The sequence below is a fragment of the Pieris napi genome, chromosome 6, assembly GCF_905475465.1.
Source record: "Pieris napi chromosome 6, ilPieNapi1.2, whole genome shotgun sequence".
In the NCBI taxonomy this organism is placed as follows: Eukaryota; Metazoa; Arthropoda; class Insecta; order Lepidoptera; family Pieridae; genus Pieris; species Pieris napi.
The window spans coordinates 4,304,290-4,318,264 of NC_062239.1; positions in this window are offsets into that span (position 1 = coordinate 4,304,290).

Genomic DNA, 13,975 nt, shown 5'->3' on the forward strand with positions numbered 1-13,975 from the left:
TGTTAAAAAAAATAGATAAAAACAATCCTTGATGCGGATTATATATCATACTAAAATTACAGCTCGATCGGTGCAGAACTTTTTGAGTTTTTGAAGCGTACACAAACCAACATAACATTTTTATATACCTATATATACTAACTGCACCCTAATAACCTCACTATTTAATAAATTGTTAGAAACTATAAAAAAGCACGTTTGGTTATGAAGAACACAAATAGATAAGAACAAAAAACTCTGACTTCAGAGAAATCAGAGAAGTTTCATTTTTAAATATTTGCATTGTTTAAAACGAGCATTATAAAGGGCCAGCAACGCACTTGTAATTCTTCAAGCAGTAGATGTGTATGGGACGCGATCTCTTAATGTCAGATGAGCCTCGCCCACTTAAGCCTTGTTACATATATTAATAGATTAAATTAAGGATCAGTATTGCTATTAGGTATGTTACTTGCCTATAACAGGTAATTTATCATAGTACCTATTATGATATATTGGAGTATAATCACACATTGTTTGATGAGCCACTGATCAATGACGAATTAGACTAGCGTATTCTATGACACGCGGGGGCAAGAACGCTCTTAGCTTGACATCGCTTCTAGTTAATTGAACCAATCAGTCTCGGTATTATTGGAATAATGTACTAGTACTAATTGATACTATCATTCACTGAGGCTTGTTTGATCACATTAAGGGACAAGAGGAGGTTGTTTAACATTATTATTTTTATAGCTGCAGTCAAGAATAGCATGAAGATACAACGCTTTGATAGCTCAGATTGAAGAGAAGAGAATAGTGCTTTGTTTCATGGTCTGAAAATTAGTAGCTCGTATGAGAGCCACAATGCATCGAATAAGTATTTTAAAAGCAAGAATTAATTCAGAATTCAGTTCTAGTTTGTTAGTTAATATCAAACCGGATGATACGCAGATAAAATTCCATACAAACATAATTCAACAAATACCCATAGTTAATGATATTTTAAGAATTTACTGAATCATTAGGTCACGTAGAAAGTTCGTAGACAATAATGAAAGATGACAAAAGTTTTTAATGTTTTTCTCGACTTCTAAACGATTTTGACACTGAATAGCTCCTGAGGGTACGAAGTGGGAATTTTATCATTCCAACATAATGGAAAAATATATTATGGCCTTTATTTCTTTGAGCGGCAATGGTGTAATTTATTTAAATTTTTCTTAATGATAATTTGTTTATAAGAAAAGCTATATTTTTCTCTAATTTGATTAATGATGATCAATAAAGAAATATGCGATTAAAAAGAGTGGCGGAGAGTTTATCGCCAGTTCTTCTCTTCCGTTCTACGCCCTTGATTTGAGAATTGGCAGAAAATGTAAAATTAGAAGCAATTCATATATATATAATAAGTGTACATTGTGTTACCTATATGAATAAATGATTTTGACTTTTGACTTATTGATTCATGAAGGGAAATTGTATTTTTTAAATTAAATGTACAATCTACCCGCGACTAGAACTCTTTAATTTGATCTCCGCCTCCACGATTCAGTGAGTAGTTGATTTACATTTGATTTACACTAAGGCCCTGGTTTTACGTATATAGGATCGGTTTAGACAAAAACACTAACGAGATATTTTCTTAAGTGGTTGTGAATACACCTTTACTTACACCCTATACCTTTTCTAGAGTTATCAGTATCACAGACAAGATCTAGACTTACCGTTAAGTTAGACTCTCGTACGACAAAAATGTATTAGATTTTGAGTTACTCGAGCCATGATTCGCGATTCGGCTTGCTTCTGAAGCTCAACCTAAGATAACTAAGCAATAAATAAACATATTTTTTTTATCTTTCCCATACCTAATTTGTCTATTAAAATAGTTCTTATTGATTTTCTTAGACATATATCTAACCATTCACTATATCTATCAAAAATGTGGACTAAACGACATTTTGTAATTATTCACTGATCATGCAGTTATTGAAGAATAATAACAAAATATTAAGTTAAACTAAACAAGATAAAGTATACATTTGCAAAAATGCGTATTTATAAATAATGTATCAAACAAGATTAAAGACTAAAATTTTCTATATTTTATAAACCTACAAAAATAGAACTTGCAAATTGCATTTCTAAAAACCATTAACAATATTTGGCACACCGCTCTATGGACCTGTAGCAATCACAAAATATACCTTTAGGCTGATCCATTTAAATTGAAACATATCGCAGATAAACCTATTAAAATCTGTTTCATTGAATTCGTCAAATAATCCTGAATATGCTTCGGAATTCGTAAATTTGAATGAAGATAATATTTTGCTTATTCTCATAAGTTATTTAAATAATAAGAACTGCATATACGTAGGCAAATTTCATAAAAGTAGGAATTTTATTAGAAATGGAATGTTCGCTTTTAACCTTTTTCATAGTAGTGCTCCTTAGAAGAATATTAACTCAGTTTCATCTAAAAATTACGAGGAAATTTTTTCCATACTATGATATATGCATAGAGCAGTGTTAATCTAGACATAAGTGAATCAACAAAGTGGGAGGCGTTTCGTTCAAATATCTTGAAAACATCGTGAGGAAAGTTGTGTTTTAAAGATTTATTTCTCAAAAAATTACACTCACTTAGTGATAAAGTTTAAATTTAAGGTAGTTTATTGTGACCATCGTGTTATCAAATTATTGGAAAGTAAGCTATATAAAATAAAAATATTAGTTGCTATGCAAATACTAAAATATAAACTGATGTTTTCGGCCTATAATTGACACAAGCTAAATTAATTCAAATATTTAAAAGGAATCATATTACTTCACCTTATACTAGTCGCTGAGAAAGCTTACTACTTTTTTTATTAAAAGTTACGCATAGCATAAGGTAAAACGGTAGACTAACAAAAAAAGGCAGTGCATCGAGCTTTGCGCTAATGAGCATTGAGTTCAATACGAAATATTTCTTTAGACTTAGGATGAACTAGGTCATAGCACACTGTTCTATATTTTTTCTTTCACAAAATACTTTTTACGAAAGATAACAACTGTTAAAACCTATCAACTGCAATGAAATCGGTTGAAATGTGAGGTTGTACATTGTTATTTTTAATATTTCCGTTTGCAATAATAAAAGTATGTTGGCAGCAATATCAGCATCGAAATAACAGTTGTTTTTTATATCTGTTTTTTATTAAAATGGTTCAACGTGTGTTTTTTATTTCATGAATTTTACCATACAAAAATTATTCTTATTTGTTAAAATTTTTGAAGTTATACTTCTTTAGGTGCGTTATGAAAAATTGATGAGAGTGAAATTTTACGATGCGCGCGCACCGTTACACAAAATTAACAGAATGAAGTTGTCCACGGAAGATGCTACGGCATTAGACATAATTTAAAAACAATATTCGAATAATAATAGAACTAATGTTACACTTAATGTAAGAGAATAAATATTTATTTATTTAATTTGTCAAATGTAAACTGAACTATAATGACTCCTTTTCCAGTCTTTGATTATTTAATTGTAATTAATTATTTGCATGCAATCAAAAACTTTATTATTTATATTTTTAATAATGCCAAAGAAGTATAACTTCTTACGCGCGTACATAAGTACACGCACCCATTTTTTATATTTATCGTATGTCTTGTGAGAACCGAATGGTCTATCGTTTTAATTGTATAGTCATATTTTTAAGTCAATCGTTCGTAGAAAGGACACAGCTAGGTCAGACTTATATAAGAGACCAAATAAATGGCGCATTTATTCGATAGGTCTTCATTTATTCATATTGTATCATAAATGATCGCTTGAGTGAAGCTTTAACTCTTTATTTGCAGAAGAATAACGTAATGTAATTCCATAAAAAAGCCAAAAGGAAGAAATTTTGACGAACATAAATGAAAATTGACAGTAATGTGTTCACTGTAGCATTTCCATTAAGTGACATTCATGTTATCCTTTTCCCACTTCATTGAAGCGCTACTCCGACAAATATTGTCTGTAGATAGCGGAAAATGCTTACATAACTGTGTAACGGTTTTGAAGCTTGACTTGTTTTGATAATGATTTATATTATACTCGTAACTTCTAGTTGTTGTATGTTCCATAACGTCGATAAATGACTGTCTACGACAAAAAGTAATTCTTAGATTAACACCTTCAATCAAACAAGCTATGCGGGTATATTTATATATGTAATTCTTCTGTGAGTGTGTATGTCACTGAACTTCTCTCAAACGACTGGACCGATTTTGATGAAATTTTTTGTGTGTGTTCAAGGGGATCTGGGAATGGTTTAGATTCACAAATCAGCCCACCAGATGGCGCTGCAGTCGGTACTTTCATACTTTGCTTTACTAATCGCTTGAAATATCATGCAGGACAACGTCTGTCGGGTCCACTAGTTTAATATAAAGAAATAAGTGCTTTTAAATTTAGTTATATACAAAAATTCCAGATTTCTGTATCTGATTCGTGATCATTGGTTGTTTCAAATAGGTAAGAAGGTAATCGGCTTTCTGTGCCGGTACGGATGCGTCGGTACGTTCCCTCACAATCCTTCACCGTACAGTGTTAAACGCACACATAGACTGAAAGTCAATTGTTGCACAGTCGGGGTTTAAACCTACGCGCTCAGATATGAGAGTCGCACACTGAAGCTGCTAGGCCAACAGTGGTAACTGTATGGTATAGATGTGGATAGTGGAAAAGAAAATAAACATATAATTCGGCGGTTTTTCGAAAATTTTTGCTTCCTCTTGACCAGAGCTTCTTCCTTTTGACCGAATTCAGTAGAGTGATTTTTATTACTGATCGAATTGAATATCTCTCTCAACGCAGGCACATTGCGTCACTATGCGCATTTTACGTGTATGTAAGGAATGAAAAATTGTTTAAGCTTCTACCAGGTGCTTCGTTTCATGACCACAAAAGCCCAAATAATTCAAGGTTGATCTTCTAGATGGCTAGAAACCTTCCATATACCGCTAGGTACTTTCTTAGGAGAACTGGAGGCTAGAATAGAGCATACTTCAAAGGCCAACGCAATCATTAATATGGATTGTCCGTGGGCTTCGGTAACTTCCTATTATTGCTGTCACGTAGACGCGTTTACCTCTCTAGGGAAAATCTCTCAAAAACAGTAAATGTATTTTTATCGTTTCAAAAATATTAAGCAAACATTTTACTAAAATAAGAAGTCTTATTCAAACGGATAGGAGAGTAAATGGATTTGTGACACAAAAAATAATTGTAACACATGCAGATGCTGAAGATAAATGAAACTGCGAGGATGAAATGTGTTTGTTAAAATGTTTTCATTTCGCGAATGAAATTCTGTTAGATTTACGTAAAAGCATTATATTTAATTTTTACGTGGAAGTGTTACAAAATATTATCAAAAATATATTGAGATTGGGGTTTCTAGATCAAATTTTAGTTGCTCAAAACCATATTGCGCGCTATATTATATGCGCTCTAAAGATAGACTTAGTCAATACGATAGTGAGAACAAATAAAATTCCTTAAATGTAAAATCTATTCAACTAGATAAAGGTATATCCTAATTCTAATAACAGATATAACACACTTGCATTAGTATTGTCTTTTATTGACATAGCCTTTACACACTTTAGGACACCGTGAGCCAGTTTTTGACATCCAACACCTTTTGTCTTCAGTCACCGTGACCACGCACGCTGTAAAGCACGCGAAACGTCAGATAAATTTAAAATTATGTTAAATAATTGTAAATTTATAATAATACATAACTTTAATCCGGTTAAAAAGTTTTTTCTTTAAACTTGCATTAGTTTTAATCGTTCTTGCATTAGATCACGTTATTAATAAAAATCAATTATTTAATTCAATTAACTATTTATTTTATTGGATAAGTCATCGTAGTTATGGTAACAAACACAGTACTATATTTAAAATATATTTACGCTTGTATAAAACATACACAAAAATAAAACATACTGGACACGAGTGCTATTTCTGGCTAATTAGGGTTAATGAAAGGGGGAACCATTCACAGTTCAGATGAAATCTATCGTAATAAGTTATAGCTTCACAGCCAGCCTTTTATGAAACTTTATGTGCCCCATACCATTGGGGTTCGTCCCTCAGTAGCATGGGGAAACGCTAATAAGTGATAATTCATAGTGACAAACGCAACGTTATGTATGCAACTGTTCAGTAGAGTTTGTAAAGTTTAAAAGTAAACACATAACAAGATCTTCGAATTAATACAAAAGTTTATACCGCATTATGTTTGAGAAAGTTGTGAGAAAAAACTCACGAATGCACTAAAAAGTGGTTAGTTGAACATCGTTTAAAGCCCAGCACAACTTCCAACAACAGAAATAACTTGCATTTCAAGTAGGATTCATCGGATCAGTTCCCCGAGTACTTTTTACATTTGCCTTTTCGATACTTTATTTTGAATTCAGAATGATGTTAAATTCGAATTCTTTAATATTCAAACAGCTTTTAGCAATACGATTACTGAATTTACACCATGAAAAATATTTATATTCACACGGTAGTATATCGTTATTATATATATTATTAACAGCCAGAATGCGTAGATTTTACTTATAATTTAATTTATTACACAAATATTGTTACATGTATGCTTGCGCTTGTGTTTAGTTTCCAATAAGCACACGGAGCGCTGCTCAAGTTACATACTATTTCATTACGGTAACTAAGCGTATATATTATTCGTGCTATTGTGGACGACCGTACAAAATATGAAGCATGTCTATGTACACTTTCAATTTGAAGTCCACTCCGCTTTGCAACATTCAAAGATACTAAAGCAAAGACCAGACCATAAATCAATGGAAAATATTCAAAATTCTACCTTCCATAAGGGTCTGCAGTATAGCGGATAACATCACCCGACAGAACATAAATCAAGACAGGTCATTACAGATTACAGAATCGTGCCCTCATTTGTTAAGCACTCGTGTGTTGTAAAAAGCAACGTAAAAATTGTTGCGAGATCGAGTTTGTTGTCTGTGGTTTAGATAACATCGGTTCGCTGTTTTTCCCCAACCCTTTTTTGTTGTTATATGTACGAGTATGTTTTGTTAGATTGTTTTACAGATAGAAAGAGTAATATATATATAAGTATATAATAATAGAATATTTGGTTAAATGTCCAAATGGAAAAAAATTTATAGTATTGTTCATTTATTGAGGAAACTAACAAGGGCTTTGGCCAAATCAACATGAGGCACATGGCAAAGCATATAGTATGTAATTGGAATAATTGTTTTCTTCATCTACAAAACCTTTGAATAAAATGGTACAAAGCACACGTTATTTTTATATTTTTTTAAGCTTACCCGGAACTTCTGACATTTTCAGGATGAAAATAAATGGGATTGTTCGAATGTTGTGAGGCTTTAAAAGTTCAGTCTATAAATATAATTAATTTATCAAAGGAATGGTTGACAATAAGTTGTTTGTTTCCAATACATAGATACATAATATAAATTCTATTGTATATTAGTTATTAGATTATATATTTTAGAGTAGTGTCAGCCAAGTGGCTTAAGCGTGAGACTCTTTACCCTCACGATGTAGCTTCGAATCACGACCTTATACCAATGGATTGTGTGCAAATATCACTCGCTTGTACGGTGAAGGAAAACATCGTGATGCTAATGATATCCTTGTCTAACAAAAATTATCAAAGAAACAGCCAATCTGAGGTCAAGACCCTTGTTATAAACTTACGTAGTTGTAGCGACACTATTTTTTCCCCCACCCATAGACAACGACGTGATTGCAACGTCGCGTCGCATAAGGAACGCTCTTTTCAAATATAGAATGCGTACTAAGTAAGTGATGTACGAAATCCAAATCTATAATAATCTACTAAATATCTTAATTACTCTAAATACTACTGTAAGGGAACATCATTTGCTAAGTAATACGTTCCACAGGGGAATTCTGATCAAAAAAGGGTTTTATCAAAGATGGAAATCGCATCTAAGTACTGACCGTACCACAATGAGCGAACTTCACAATGACTACACCGAAGCTAGCTGACCTGTGTGCTTAGGCATTAACTCTCCAGTCCGACCGCAGGTCACGTAGGGGAAATCGGAAAACAGACTTTCCAGCATTTATTTTCCATTGTCTAATGAAGGCATCTATCGGCCAGATAAACAATGACTAGCTCGTTTATAAATGAGTGATTTTTCAGTTTTGATTGAACTGCACTTATTGGCTTAAATGTCTAAAGAACTTTATTTCTCATTACAAAATATATTTTTTTTCATGAGAAATTTAATATATTACGAACGAGATACACGTCGCCATCAACCGTCCTAATTTAAGTGTACTAGGCTTATTCTGATGTGTATCTTTAATGCCCTTTTGAATGGGTTAAACGCGCTAATATAACGAATTTTAGACGGTAATTTATTAAATAATTGCACTTAAGGAGTTTTTATATTAATAATATTGAATTCTAACTATTCCAATTAAATGGCAAAACTTTAAGATTAATTTTTATCATTCTTGATAAAATGTTATACATATTATATAAATTGATGAACACTCTGATTTTACATCAGTAAGTTTGTGCTTAGTGTGATATAATTATTTTGGCATAGATAAAACCCTACACGCCATAGTTTTAGTTATAAGCCATATTAAAATCTATTGAAACGTGCTAATTACGTAAATTGTTGTTTGTTTCAAAATTTACGCATCTAAGTAAACCTTAACGCGTAAGCTTAATATGTATTGATTAATTTAGTCCATAATTTATTTAAATGTCTTCTCGCAGTCGAGAAGGAAGTAGTTGTGATGTCGAAACATACGTAGACTGGCATCACATCCACCCAGAAACAGTTACTAGCGCAAGATACTCAACGAATTAAATTGTTGGGAGGTAACCAGCCAAAGAAGAGGGCGATGTCGCGGGCACTAAGTACTCCACAAATATACTCATCGACCTGTGTGCTACGAGTACGAGCACATTATACAATCAACGGTTAACAAAGTTGTTGAACTCGAAAACACATTTAATCCATTACTGAGCGTCTGCAGGCTACACCAAACTTTTGCAATGAACTTCATATAGTAAATGAAGTGTTTTAAATTCAGAAAGTATTTCAGTGTCATTTCAAATTATTTAATTCTAAAACATCATAGCTAAAATCGTTTGTTTATGCCCGTATAGCATTTAAATCCAGCCGTTTTATCTTTCTTAATCCTAACTCATTGAGTTGGAAATAGAATCTAACAAAACCAAATGTTATTTCATCATGTAGATACGCGAAATTTGTGAGCTTTTCGAAGTAATCGAAGTTAGATTGTAGGTTCCACAAACTGCTTCAACAAGCCAATTTGTTACGATGGTTTTACTTGAAAACTTAATCTAGTTAATGAGATGTAAATACACATTTGGTATTATGATAGAATATTAATTTGATAAATAACAAAAAAAATTGTCTATGCATTGCTGAAGTATTGTAGTGTGTAAAAATAATAGGAACCACTTGCAATATTTTAGTGAATTGAGCTATTTATTACGACTGAGTTATACCTTTCAAACTAAACCAGCAGGAATGTTTTTTTCTATCAAGGAATATATTTGAACTGTTTTAATATATACACTGTTAATAGCCATTTTACCATTTTACATATTGACAGCACTGTTATCCTAGGTTAAGCCACCATGCGACTTCCATCCCCGAGTCCGTAGGTTCATTCCCCGGGTGTGCACTACGAGGTGAAAGAAAACATCGTAAGGAAACCGGCAGAAAAAGACCTTCTGTCTGCGACTTTGTCTAAGAGATAAAAATTATCAATGAAATTGTTATTACAGTTATGATATTTACGACGTTCCTTTTAACATAATAATATTCATGAAAGACAATGTTTTTACTTCTAACATTCTTCGATTTATTTAACAAAACTGGTGTCTTATTCAGGGAAGTTTACTTTTCATTTAGCGTTTAATTAGAGACAAGTATTGCTTCTAATTTTCATTACAAAATTTTAACAGATATATTTAAAATAAGAGCTGTAATTGTTTCGTCGTATTGCGAGTTATCGATTTTCCTATAGCGCATTTGATAACCATCCTTGATTGAAATAATGAACACGACGAATTATAACTCTAGTAAGTTTATCATTCTTTTACTTATTACTATTCAACAGAATCTTATGAACTCCATATTCTGTAGAAAACAATCATAAATATTTTTTTATAGAGGTATTTCTCTGAACTCTAATTTCGTGAGAGATGTGGAGCAGTTGCATTAATTTTTAAAGTCTCTGTGCCCATTGCGAAATACTTATATTTTAGCACTATATAGATGACAGCATGTAGTGCTTCGTTTTGCATTATAACGCGGGGCGTGACTGTGTCTGGGGGATACAAAATGTCCGACGAAAGACGATTGATTGAGATATGTACAAACGGAAGTAATATATGACGTATCATGCCACGTGTCAATGTGTGTTAGAAATGTTATGGACAACAGAATCGAACGGAGGGCGCCGTTGTTTCGTCTTTTGTTTTACGTTTATGCCCCCTGAACTGAGCGTATAAATCGATTACAGCCAGCTTTTACTTTTTTTAGTAGTCCAAGAAAACGGACGGCGTTAGCGGAGTTCCAATTCTAAGCGGTGAAAAATTCTCTTAGTGATATTCATATTGCAATATGCCCACGTAGCATGTGGCAATAAAATGTTCTTGACTGACGCGACTGCCCTAAGGTACTAAATGTTAAAACATAAAACAAAATTGCACGCGACTTAATTTTCATTTCACTTTTTACTTGATGAATTATTTTTCCTTTGTTATTTTTATGTATAAGCGACTAGATTATAATGGGATATAAATGTTGAATGAAGGAGGAAAAGAAAAGAGAAAATTGAAGTGTATATTTTAAGATTGTGTACTTAGTCAAGTCAATTTTTTTAATGTAATAAAAACCGGTAATTTTAGTATTTAGTTATCTCACCAATAGCTTCTCAACGGTACAATTTATATAGTTAACGTAATCGTGAGTTGTGTTGCATATTCATACTTATTAACGTATACCGTTTTTTTAAATAAAAATAATTCACCTTCATTTTTTTTACAGCAAAACATTCATACTTCATAATATATAAATGAAGCAAAATAAGCCCGTAAACATAACACAAATTCCACGAAATACCAGTCATATTTTAACAATCATCATTTAAGGTTAGTTCATTAATTGACGCCCGTGGTAAAAGAGGACGCACAAACATATCATAAATTTTCATGTACAACCGCTCGTTTGCTGCTCATTAAATGTTTCATAAACGAGCTTTATGTCAAACCAAGTTGTACGCATAAGTCTGTTATGCGGTGCCGAATTTAAAGCGACGACTCACATTTTGGGAAATTTAGGAGTTTGCTTATTGTCATTGAGTTGGATTAATTATGTTTTATTGACTTTGCGAAATAGAATTAACGAGTGTTGACGAATTTTCAATGGTTTCATTTATTACTGTTTATATTGTAGTTGAAACATACAAATGTCGAAGTAAATAGACGCAATAAAGCTATGGATGATGGGAATTTTATTTTGTTTTTAAATCGATGAATGTTATACTATTTATTATTGTAAAAACATATGTTTATTTGAATGTATAATTAATAACACCGATAGTACGTAACGTTATTTGAACAGATTTTACGTGAAATTTAAAAAGTTTTAATACAAAAGTTTGGATCTAACAAAAGCGCGGAAGAACACGCCACTGTTCCTTACTGTGTGTTTCCGTTTCTATTCAAGTTCTCCTACAAATGTTTGCAAATTCTAGCTCTAACAAATCAGAAAGTCGCTAGCAGTTTTGAAGTTTTATAACTTTTATTCTAACTTGAAAATACTTAAATATGTCATGAAAAATAACATTTGGGGTTCCATCATGTGGACTTGTTAATCGAACGTAAAACTTATAAGCAGGTTTCTATTAGGGGGCGTCCATAAATTACGTGAGGTGTTTTTTTTTTAATTTTCTGTACCTCCCTCCCCCCCTGGTGAGATGTCGTGAGATTTTATTCAACCCCCTCCCCCAACCCCCAATCTCACGTGAGATTTTTCAAAATGTAGGTTTCTTACGTAAACGCGTTGGATTGTTATTGTAAAAAGAAAAAATAATTGCTTCGTGCTTTTATTCACGACTAAAAAAAAATAAGTGAAATGTTGAGCGTTTAGGTATGGAGTTAGCGGGAAGTTGCAGAGATAGACTTTAGGGTCAACCGTTTTCCTAAAAAATTTTTAATTAGAAAAAAATTGCGTGATATTTGCCGAGACCCCCCCTCTCTCCAACGTAAGATTAAATGAGATTTGTCTCGACCCCCTCCCCCCCTTAAACACCTCACGTAATTTATGGACGCCCCCTTATATAGAATTTATAAAAATTCCTAATAATTTATTTTATTGACATTATTTATTACATAAGTATAGTAAAATCAGCTTTATTCAATAGCTGAGTTTTGCAGTTTACATTATTATTATTCCAAGTCAAACCGGCAAGCGTAAGTGCAACTGAACAAACAAACATATAAAAATATCCACAGGGACAGGAAGTACGTAACTTAAAGTATGTTTTACACTAGAATTTAGGTGTACCCTGCGCAAGGGGCAGGTGCTCAGTGCTACACTATTACCAAATGGCACCGGTTTACACCGCCTCCCATAGACACAACTAGCCCTTAAAGCCTTAGTTAGGTTTTAAAGAACCATACCCTCTGCATGCTAACCATGAGAAGAATATTTTCTATGGGATACAGTACTTGCGAATTTATGTATGCTTTGTCTGGCTGGTTGCCAAAAAGCTGGTTTCGTGGTATTCAGTAGTCAAACTATGAAAAGTTATTACTGAAATCAGTTTTAGGTACAATACACGAATATGAATTTTCCCTGTTTGCTTCGTTTCATAGTCATTCATTATAAATATACTTACGGTTACTTAAGCTATAAAGAACCCGTCATGGAACAATCTTTTAGACCTCAATCAAAGTTTCGTGTCGTTTTATCTCAGCTCAAATGCGCATAGCCGGGCATCGAACAAAAACTTAACTTTTAATTTGGCATTACTATACATACCCATTGCTGTCGAGGGTATAGAGAAACGGTGCTGCTCTCATGTTACTTCGCCAGTGTTAATAGAGATGAAACGCGGCGTGGAAGAAATACATTTATCATCTATCTAAAAAAATCATCTAAATAAATTCAAAATTAGCTACGATAGCTCAAGAAAAACTTTCAATAACAATAATCTTATCTGAACAAATCAAATTAAGAAATAAGAATCCAGATGGTAAACAAATTTAATCCGAACCTGTTTGTTTAATAATTTGCGTATTTTCGAAATTCCAATTCTTAGAAATAATTAAGCTATTATATTATTATCTGAAATTCTTGAATGAGTCGTGGCAACTCAATATCATGTTCAATAATTGATATTTTACTTGATATTGTAGCCCTAGTAAAAATTAGTACCAGTGGTTCCACGGTGTCCAATTGTGCATAGTCGGCGTAATAACGACCGTGAGAACGTGGCATGAGTTACTAAGAATATAGATATAACGTAGACTTGTATGAAAGTAAATGTGCAGCATCGAGCTGCCACACTTAGTAATAAAATTATAAGTTTTATTGAAGTGAAACTTCTTTGTCTGGGTGGGAAAAAAATTTAGTGTAACATTTTTCGTTACGCGTCACATTTTTCCGTTACGCGCCATCTTTGAAGTGAAACTTCTTTATCGACGTATGGGAGAAATTTTGTAGCAGGTTACGCGCCATGTTGCTTTTTGAAGTCAAACTTCTTTATCGGCGTTGGAAAAAAAATTACACACATTTTTCGGTTACGCGCCATCTTTTTCTTGTCCCTACCACGGTTGATCCGAAGAGATTCGAAGCCATTAGTAACAAAAATATATAATAACGATAACAATGATAGTAATAC